The sequence below is a fragment of the Macaca nemestrina genome, chromosome 1 (genome assembly GCF_043159975.1).
Source record: "Macaca nemestrina isolate mMacNem1 chromosome 1, mMacNem.hap1, whole genome shotgun sequence".
In the NCBI taxonomy this organism is placed as follows: Eukaryota; Metazoa; Chordata; class Mammalia; order Primates; family Cercopithecidae; genus Macaca; species Macaca nemestrina.
The window spans coordinates 203,616,833-203,626,674 of NC_092125.1; the positions used below are offsets into that span (position 1 = coordinate 203,616,833).

General features: G+C 50.4%; 1 long non-coding RNA gene across 1 annotated transcript; it reads right to left on the reverse strand.

Annotated features, from left to right (window-relative positions):
• Nucleotides 1–5,256: 5,256 nt before the first annotated feature.
• Nucleotides 5,257–9,618, reverse strand: LOC105494595 (uncharacterized). Its single transcript, XR_011609378.1, has 3 exons — nt 9,358–9,618; nt 6,222–6,580; nt 5,257–5,953 (listed from the first exon to the last, which is right to left on the reverse strand). It is a non-coding gene; the product is annotated as an uncharacterized lncRNA (long non-coding RNA).
• Nucleotides 9,619–9,842: the final 224 nt, after the last annotated feature.

The following is a 9,842-nucleotide window of genomic DNA, read 5'->3' on the forward strand; positions in this document are numbered from 1 at the left end:
GGTGAGACCCAGGTGGTCCTGGGGAGCTCACAGCCCAGGCCCCATGGGGAGAATGGGAAATTGGTAGTTTCAGAACAGTCAGGCAAATGCTTGTGTAGGGGAAACAGGCGTGTGGACGAGGGGCCCTGAACCTGGGAAAAGGTGCCTGGGATGGGCAGAAGTGACCTTGTGCAAATGACCTGACTCAAATCCCAGCTCCACCATTTACTTCCCAGATGAGAGACCTTGACCAGATGCTTCATGTCTGAACCTCAGTTTTTCTTCTGTAAAATGGGGATGGATAATAGCTATCCCTGCAGGGTTGCTGGGAGTGTTAAATGGGATAACCATGTAAAGCCCGCAGCATAGTGCCTGGCACACAGTAAGCACTCAGTACACACCATCTGCTGTTGACCATCAAGCAGGGCTGTGCAGAAAGCTGGCGTCAGGCAGGCCTGGGAGAGGGTGTCCTAGAAAGATGGCCCATCACACACAGAGGCCTGCACACAGCTGACTCTGTGTGGCGAATGTGAGACGGGAGTGGGAAAAACGGGACTGCAGAGGTCCATGTGGCCATATCACAAGGGCCCTGCAGTCCACACTGCTGTTGGAATTTTAGTGCTCAGAGTGGTGGAGCCATGGTAGGGCTTTGAGAGGGGCATGGCCTACTCATGTCAGCTGCAGTCTGTGAACTGGACGGGGAGAGCCTGGGTCCAGGAGACTGGAGCGGCCGTGCAGTGTCTAGGGAGAGAAGATGGTGCTCTGGACTGGGTGAGAATAGTGTAGACAGGGGTATGGAGGGACGCCCTGAGGAGGCAGGGATGGGAGACCCCCAGCAGGGGCTGCAGGGCAGCAGTGGCTGAGGTCAGGCCCAGGCCCAGCATTCAGAAAGGAAGGTGGTGCTGAGCTCCAGGAAGGAGCAGGTGTCTGGGGCCCGGGATTCTGTACCTGTGGGAGGGAAGTGTCAGCTTGGCCATGGGGGAGTGACTGGGACTGCAGACCCTTCAGCCTCCCTCAGGCTGAGAGAGGGGCTGCCCAGACCTCCTTCTTCCAGCCAGGCCCTCCCTGAGCCCCACAGCTGGTCTGGCCCAGCCTGGCCCTGCAGCCCCCTCTGTGGACACTCAGGCTGCATCCAGCCCATGCAAACTGTAAAACTCTATGTAGTTTTAAGGCTTTGGAAACCAGGATATTGGTGGCACACGGGGTGGGGCTATGGGGGGCTGCCCACGTGACTCCCTCGCCTCAGCCCCAGCTGCTTCAGAAGGTGAACTTGAGCACTTCACACTGTGCCTTTCCCCTCCCCTCATGGAGAACATCAGACTCTTTAATGCAGGGGCGCAGGGCGGTGGCCTCCCCCGCAGTCAGGATCACAGAAGCCCAGAAAAGGAGAGGGTCAGGGACATGGGAGACAGAGACAGATGGTGATAGGGACTCGGTGACAGAAGGAGCCAGTGATGGGAGAGAGGCAGAGAGAGGAGAGGCCAGAGGGAGGCCTTGGAACAAGGCAGCCCCCCACCCAAAACCTGGGTCCCAGGAACTTGCTTGGGGGTAGGGAGTCATTGTGCCTGAAATGACCCCCCTTCTCTGTGGTTAATTTTCTCACAGAAAATTTCTCCATCCAATTAATCCAGTTACACAGAATCAAGTTGTGGGGATCCGTGCAGCAGGGCGAGTGATTAGGAAAAATTACCTCCCTGCAAAGAGTTTAAATTTCATTTTTATTCAATAAAGACCAAATAGAAACAACTGGGTTCCCTCCTGCTCCTGGCCAGCAGCTGAGAATTTTCTGGAATGGAACGTCAGCTCAGAGTCCAGCAAGGACAGGCTGGGGCCACAGAAGATCTGCTAGGAGTCACCCACAGGATCTGGGGGTTGCTGAAGGGAAGAGCCACGGCCACCACCCTCAAGTGTTTCTCACACTCATACTCTGAGACTAAGGCACATGCTCTCACACACTTCGCATTTGTGTCCTTAACTGTCATACACACCATTACACATGCATGCACTGACAGTCAGGAGCCCTGCTGAGTCCCGATGCCTGTCCCAGCTCTGCCACCAACTGCTTGTATAAACACTGAGCTTCCTCTTAGAGCCTCAGTTTCCCCACCTGTAACAAGATGTTCCTTTTCTTGAGCATCTACCAAAGGTGACAGCTCGGAGCTTTTCTCTCTCTCAGCCCCTCTCTCCTTGTTTCGAGTTGAGACTGAGTCAGAAAAAATAAAGTCTGAGAGGTGGCGGCCCAGGGGAGTTTGTAAGGTGATGCTGCTCATTATCAAGGGAGGCCTCCCCTCCATTAGCAAACTGGGGACTCATGCAGCAGCCCCAGCTTAGCCCCAGGGCCTGGGTCCAGGGCCTGCGGGAGCAGAGAGGGCTTTGCTGACCTCACATGCACATGCACACACCTGGACACCATCTTTCATGCTGAGCCATGTCACCATCACCTCCAAGGAATTAGGTTTATCAACCCGCACCAGTCCCACGGCCAGGCCCGTGACCCCCAAGGCTAGGACCAGCCTTCACCTTCTGGGTCCTTTCATATTTCTCTGAGGATGGAGCTGATGAGGGATTAGCCCAGGAAGGTGAGAGAAAAATCATTTGGAGCCAGAGCTGAAGATGCATTAATTTGTGTTCTGTTGCTTCTCCAGCCGGAGCTGGACAGTTTGGGGAAGTGAGTGGTCAGGGGGCTGGTGAGGGGCTTTGAGTCCCCAGGTGGAGGAACAGGCTGGCGGCTGGGCTGAGCAGGTGGGCATGTCACGGAGGGGTGACATAGAATCCTGCCAGCTGCACCCTGTCACTCCCTTCCCTGCGTGGCTGTGGCTACGGAGCCCACCTGAGTGACCAGAGCTCCAGGGCAAAGGGCCAGTCCTGCCCCAGCAGTGAGAGCTTAAAATGTTCTGGGGCAGGGAGTGTGGGGAGGGGTGGGTGTGGATCTGGGGACTTGCCTAGTGTTGAATCCCAGCCACCGGCTCACTGGGTGACCCTGAGCAGCTTCCTCCTCTTCTCTGGGCCTCAGTTTCCTCATCTGCCAAATGGGGGAAGGATCCTGCCTAAGGTTACATGTGGGCTCCTCTGAGCACAGGAAGGGCATCTGCAGGGGCTCAGTGCATGTTTGTTCCTGTGCGCTCTGCAACCCTGCAGCCCCTGGCTCCAAGTCAGTGCCCAGCAAATACTGGTGAGCCTGGTGAGAGAATAAAATTAGCTCATGTTTGCATCTGCACCCACTGCGGCAAAATCTAAAGCTGTGTTGGCAAATTGAACAACCAGCAGCCTCGCTGGGTATTACCCTTGGGGTTTGACTGTCAGACATCAAGGAGGACTTCCTGGAGGAGTCTTGCCTTGGGCTGGGCAGGAGTTGAATAGAGGAGGGGAAAACAGGCGAGGAAGGGAGACAGCCTGTGCAAAGAGGAGAGGGGCCAAGGTGAGGCCACGCCCTCGCTTGTGCTCTCTGCCAGTGGCTGATGGGAAAGAGTTTGGGTTTGGAATCAGACAGATCTGGGTTTGACCTGGACTCCCTCTGCACTCGGAGCCTCCGTGCTGTCAGCTATGAAGCAGGAGGAACACCACCCCTTCCCCACAGGGTGGTTGTGAGGCTGGCACAGGCATTTTGTGTGTGTGGAGCCCCAGCACAGTGCCAGGCACCCAGAGACGCTTGACACCAGGGGCTCCCCACCTCTGCCAGCTCATCCAGGTCAGCTGCTTCCCTCTGCCCTACAGGTGGCCTCCCCACCAGGTCACGTGTGGTCTGAGCAGGGAACAGGCTTTGGTGCAGGGACCTGGGGGGATTGAGGACATGCCACCTCTCTTGGAGAAGACCACCAGGCTTTACCTGGAGGGATGGAGCCTGTCCAGCCCCCACCCTGTAGGAATTCGGCAAACAGAGAGGTTAAGAGAGTGGCCCAAAGTCACCAGCCCCAACCTGGCCTCTAAGTGCTCTGCTCTCTAACCAGCTCTGGGATAGGTGGTGGGGGCACCTCCAAACACCTGGACCGAGAGCCTCAAGAATTCTTCTCTGCCCTCTATCTTCCCTCTTTCCTCACATTCACTTGCTCCTCAGGCTGAGAAGAGCCTGGAAATAGGACCCAGGGTCCCTGGGAGCCCAGGCCAGTGATCTGCAGAGCCGTCTGGCTGAGGCCTTGGCCTGTGCTGGGAAGGGGAGGGTTAAGGCTTGAGCAGCCCTTCCTGGTTAGTGTTTAACTTGCAGTTTCTGAAGGCCATCAGGAGCCCCATGGAACAAATGTTTTCTCTCTTAATGACACGGCAGCAGATTAAGGCAGGACCCATCTCCCAGAGAGCATTAAAAAGAGGCATCCATTACCCAGAATGGCCTGGCCTGGCAGCTGGATTAACTTTCCCAGAGACCTAGGTGGAGGAGGGGTCCTCTCATCCTTGTCATCAGCAAGTTTTGCGTGTCCCCATGGTCCAAGATTTGGGAGGTGAGCATTGATTCCCAGATACCAAGCTGGGAGAACACTGACGCAGGCTGGGATTCAGCTCAACATGAGAAAGATCTCCCAGTCCCAGTGGGCCACAAGCTGACAGCTGTTCACTTCTGTGGGCTCTATTATTTTTAAGTTTGGTTCAGATGCTGGCCCCTTGTCCCTTTGGATTAATAGCAAGGCTCTGGGGATGACGCAATGCTAACCCCATGTGGAGACTGTTCCAAGTCCTTCTGTCTCAGTTTTTGCATTTGGTTCGAAGAAGGATGGTGCCAAGAATATGCACTTAGCTTGTGGTTAGGAGACATGGGTTCATTCCTGCCTCTGTGACCTTGGCAATGACCACAAATATCATTGCTTGAGCACCTTCTGTGTCCAGTTTGTACCAGATGCTTTCAATCTGCTCTCTCATTTCACCCTCTCTTGGGAGGCAGGTGTCTCTATCCTCACCTCATGGATAAGAGGATGAGGCTCAAGAGCAGCAGAGTTGGGATCCAAGCCCAGGTGTGTCTGCTCATGCTCCTTTTACTGTACTATTCATGCCCTCTGAGCCCCAGCTTTTTAATCTGTATAATGAGGTGACAATCCCTACCACGAACAGCTCACAGAGTAGTTGGATAGTACCAGTGAAATGTGGGTGCATGAACACACACACACGTGCATACACACATGCACACACACGATTGTGCACCCGGAAGACACCAGTCAGTTACTATCCAGGGATGAGAGGTGTTACACAGGGGTTTTTCTACAATGAACTTTATTTCTTTTTCTTTTCTTTTTTTTTTTTGAGATGGAGTCTTGCTGTGTCGCCCAGGCTGGAGTGCAGTGGCGCGATCTCGGCTCACTGCAAGCTCCGCCCCCCAGGTTCATGCCATTCTCCTGCCTCAGCCTCCCGAGTAGCTGGGACTACAGGCGCCTGCCACCACGCCCAGCTAATTTTTTATAGTATTTTTAGTAGAGACGGGGTTTCACCATGTTAGCCAGGATGGTCTCGATCTCCTGACCTCGTGATCTGCCTGTCTCAGCCTCCCAAAGTGCTGGGATTATAGGCGTGAGCCACCACGCCCGGCCAATGAGCTTTCTTCTTTATCCACCAAGATCTGATTAATTTAGCATCTAAAATGCGCCAATACCCAGCTTCAGAATGGATAAATTTCACTGCATGTATAACGCATCCTAGAATGCCCATACTTTTGACTGAGCAATTCTACCATCAAGAGACAGGTCTGAGCCTCCATGATTACGTACAAGAATCTCACTATAATGTTATGGTTAACAGCCAATATTTGGAAGCAAATTGTCCAGTAGGGGAATATTTGATGTTCATGTGATGGAATATTATGCAGCCAATAAGAGTCATGTTTGTGAAGCACATTTAATGACACTGGAATGGACGAGCAGAACCAATACCTGCCATATCACACGCTCATCTTGGAGGCATCTCTAAGACGACAGTTGATTTTTATTTCTTCTGCTTGTTCCTCTGCATTGAATCAATCTCTTTAAAAATGGATGATAAAATGCACCTTGCATTCCTGTTTATGAAAAGGGCACTGTGGAGCATAATTTAAGCTTTGCTTTGTGCCCTCTGAGTCTCACTCTCACCCCTATGTCCTCTAGTCCCAGAGGACCGCAGAGGATCCCCAGAGGACTGAAGCCCAGCCTGCAGTCCGCCTTCTCCTGGAGTTCTGTCATCTGCCTTCTGGTGTTTTCTGGTCTTCTGGGCCCCAGATGTCCCTTCTCACTGGTGTTCATGTACTACGTTCTAGCCGGCCCCACCCATCCCAGAACCCTGCCACTAACCTGTTGTGGTTGGATAACCCACTCATCGGGCATGTAAGAACTGCGCCTGCAGTAGGAGCCTCTCATCTCTGAGTGAGGGAGCACCTCTGTTTACAAAAACAAAAAGCTTGTGCTTGTAGACATGGTCCATGTGACTTGCATTTTGGTAACTCCAGGGCTTTTATGGTATTTGTGTTGCATTCTAGATAGCTGAAGCTGCCAGATGCCTGGATAAGTGAGGTGTGGTTCAAGATGAATATGCAGCTGTAGCACATTCTTACAGATTCACTTATTCCATCAACTAATATTTATTGGAAGCCTTGTTCTATGCCAGAAAGAGATCCTGGGGATACACCAATGGAAAAGATAGATCAAGGTTCCTGTGGGAGAGATAATAAATGAATAAACAAATTAAGTAATAAGATAAGTAGTGATGATGACTACAGAGGAACTAAAACAGAGTGATGGAGCAAGGAAAGACCAGCCTGGGAGAAGGGCAGCCAGGCTCCAGGAAGCCAGCTGTATTACACAGGCATTAGCCTGCCCCATGACAGGCTCTATGCTGGGGCAGGCCCCATGCTGGGTCAGGCTCTGGGTGCAGGCACAGCTGAGCCCACACCCTGTCAGTTCAGCCACCCCAGTGGAAAGAGAGTCTCCCATTCTTAGGTGCTCCAACAAAACTCCTAGGGCTGTTGATCTTTACCTCAGAGTGGGGCAGCTTGGGTCATTGACCTGGGACTGCAGTGCTCTTATTGATCAGGTCTGGTCAAATGCCCACTCCTGAAGCCAGGGACTCAAGCAGCCTCATTTGGGCCATTTGAACTGAAGGGGGTGGAGAAGGGTCACTCCCCGATCAACAATTAATGTGCTGGGACCAGGAGAGGCAAAGACACATGGCCTACTTAAGAATATCGCTTCTCTCTCTCCTGCATCCTCAAATTTTCCCCTTTTATTCAATCACCCCCATTAGCAGCAAACAGCATGCAAATATTTTTCCCATTTAAAAGAGAAGTGGCTGGGCGCAGCAGTTCACGCCTGCAATCCCAGCACTTTGGGAGGCCGAGTTGGGTGGATCATTTGAGGTCAGGAGTTCAAGACTAGCCTGGCCAATATGGTGAAACCCCATCTCGACTGAAAATACAAAAATTAGCCAGGCAAGGTGGCACACGCCTGTAGTCCCAGCTATTTGGGAGGCTGAGGCAGGAGAATCACTTGAACCCGGGAGGTGGAGGTTACAGTGAGCAGAGATCACACCACTGCACTCTAGCCTGGGCAACAGAGCAAGACTCTGTCAAAAAAAAAAAAAAAAAAAAAGAATTAAATCTCTTGACTCCTCATTCCCCTCCAAGTCCTGCCCTATTTATTTCTCTGCTTCTCTCCTAAGCAAAACCCCTCAAAGTGTTGCCTAAGCTTGCTCATTCAACCGTTCTCCTCCTTCTTCTCTCTTGAATTCACCCTATCAGGTTGGTGTCCCCATCTGTTCACCAAAATGGCCCTTGCTGTGGTCACCGATGACCTGTTTGTTGCTAAATCCAACAGAGAAGTCTCAGTCCTCATCTGGCACACACATGATCACTCTTTCCTCCTTGCCTTCCAGAGCAACCTGCCTTTTCTGTTTTCCTCCAACCTTACTGGCCTTTGCTTCTGTCTGCTGGTTCCTCTTCTTTTCTCCAGTCTCTAAGTGTGAGGCAGGAGAAAGAGAGAGGGGGTTTTAAAATGAGTCACCAAGTTCCGCCCCACTGTCCTCTCACTGTTCCTCACATAGGTCAGGCATACTCCCACCACAGGGCCTTGGCATGGACTGTTCCCTCTGACTAGAATATTCGTCCCCCAAATATCTGCATGGTTCATTCATTCACCTTGTTTCAGTCTTTGATCACAATGTCACCTTTCCTGACTTCATTATTTAATACTACGCTCTCCTCATTTTTGCCTTGTCTTCCCCTCCCCCGTGTTTTATCCTAAATTGCTCTCATTACCATCTTTGCATACTATATATTTGACCTATTAGTATATTGCCCACCTCCTCCACCAAATATGTCAGGAAGAGCAGTGATATTGTCCCTCTTGTTCAGTGCTGAATCACAGCACTTAGGATAGTGCCCAGAATATAATAGGTGCTCAATAGTATTAGATAAATGAATGAATGGATGAATGGTTATTATATTTATTTTCCTTTTCAAGGCGCTGGACATATAGAGCTGAGAAAGACAAGACCCCTACCCTTGTAGAACTCACAGTTTTGTAAATGCACCTACAAGTGGGCCTTGGGATGGAATAGGCCAGAAGCTCTTAAGAGCCAGACACTGCTAGAAGAGACAGTCAGGAGAGAGGTGAGGAAGTACTGCATTTTTGCTGCAGGAGTTGATGTGCAGGCCATGACACTTGGGTAGCTCTACTGAGTGGAAGGGGAAGGGAGTCCCAATGGTGCCTCATTCAGAGAGCACCTACTGCATGCCAGGATCCTTAGCTTTCACCACTAGCCAATACAGGGAGAATTATTAGCCCTTCTACAGTAAATGGAGGCTCAGAGAAGGACAGTAGCTGTTCAGACAAACTCCTGGCTTACACCATCACATTGATTTGACTTTTACCTTGTCTTAATTCAGATAGATTTAAGGGGGCTGTCAAAACTACATATTAAGCAGGTCGAGTGCGGTGGCTCATGCCTGTAATCCCAGCAGTTTGAGAGGTTGAGGTGAGAGGGATCACTTGGGGCCAGGAATTTGAGACCACCCTGGGAAACACAGGGAAACCTCACCTCTACCAAAAAAATAAATTAATAAATAATTAAAAAAATAAAAAAAAGAAAGAAAGAAAAAGAAAAGTCAGACACTGTGGTGTGTGGCTGTTATCCTAGCTACTTAGGAGGATGAGGCAAAAGATCACTTGGGCCCAGATTGCACCACTGCACTCTAGTCTGGATGACAAAATAAGACTTTTATTTCTGAAGTAAATAAATATAAATAAATAAATAGCTTATGAATGTTGATATTGGCAGAGTAGTTTGTATTGGACCAATTATAAACGTTAGACAAAATATTTTAAAAATACTTAAAAGACTATTTTTTGAAGAAAGTGGAGAGCAACCCAAACTCAGCAGAAATTTAGGGACTATGGTCTTGGAAAGAAGACAACCACACGGGGTGAGAACTACCTTATTTTTTCCTCTGAGGGTGAGTCCCTCTGCTGTTCATGAAGAAAGCTGCATTCTGAGTGATTTGAAGAGTCAGAGGACAGAGTACGGGGCTGCTAAATGGCTGGAGATTAAGGACAATTCTAGAAAGGAGGGGCCACAGAGAGACATCTCCAAATTCTGTATATAAACTCCCTTCGGATCCTTGGATACCTCTTGAACTGACATGTGCAGGCAAGACTTGAAAGAACCCAAAGGGAGAGCAACGGCTGCAAAGGTGGAATCGCTGAGCAGAGATTTCAGAATCCACCCAATCCAGGGAGACAGAATTTGGATTCAGAATTCTACAAAGTGTGAGGGCATGGCAACAAATCCCCAGAATGGCAACACATTAGAAGTAAAGACTACATCTTATAATGGAAGGATTCATTTTTAGATCAGGAATAAACCTGAAATAGAGTTTTCCACCAAACAAAGCATAACGCCAGGAATCCAAAAGTTAAAAG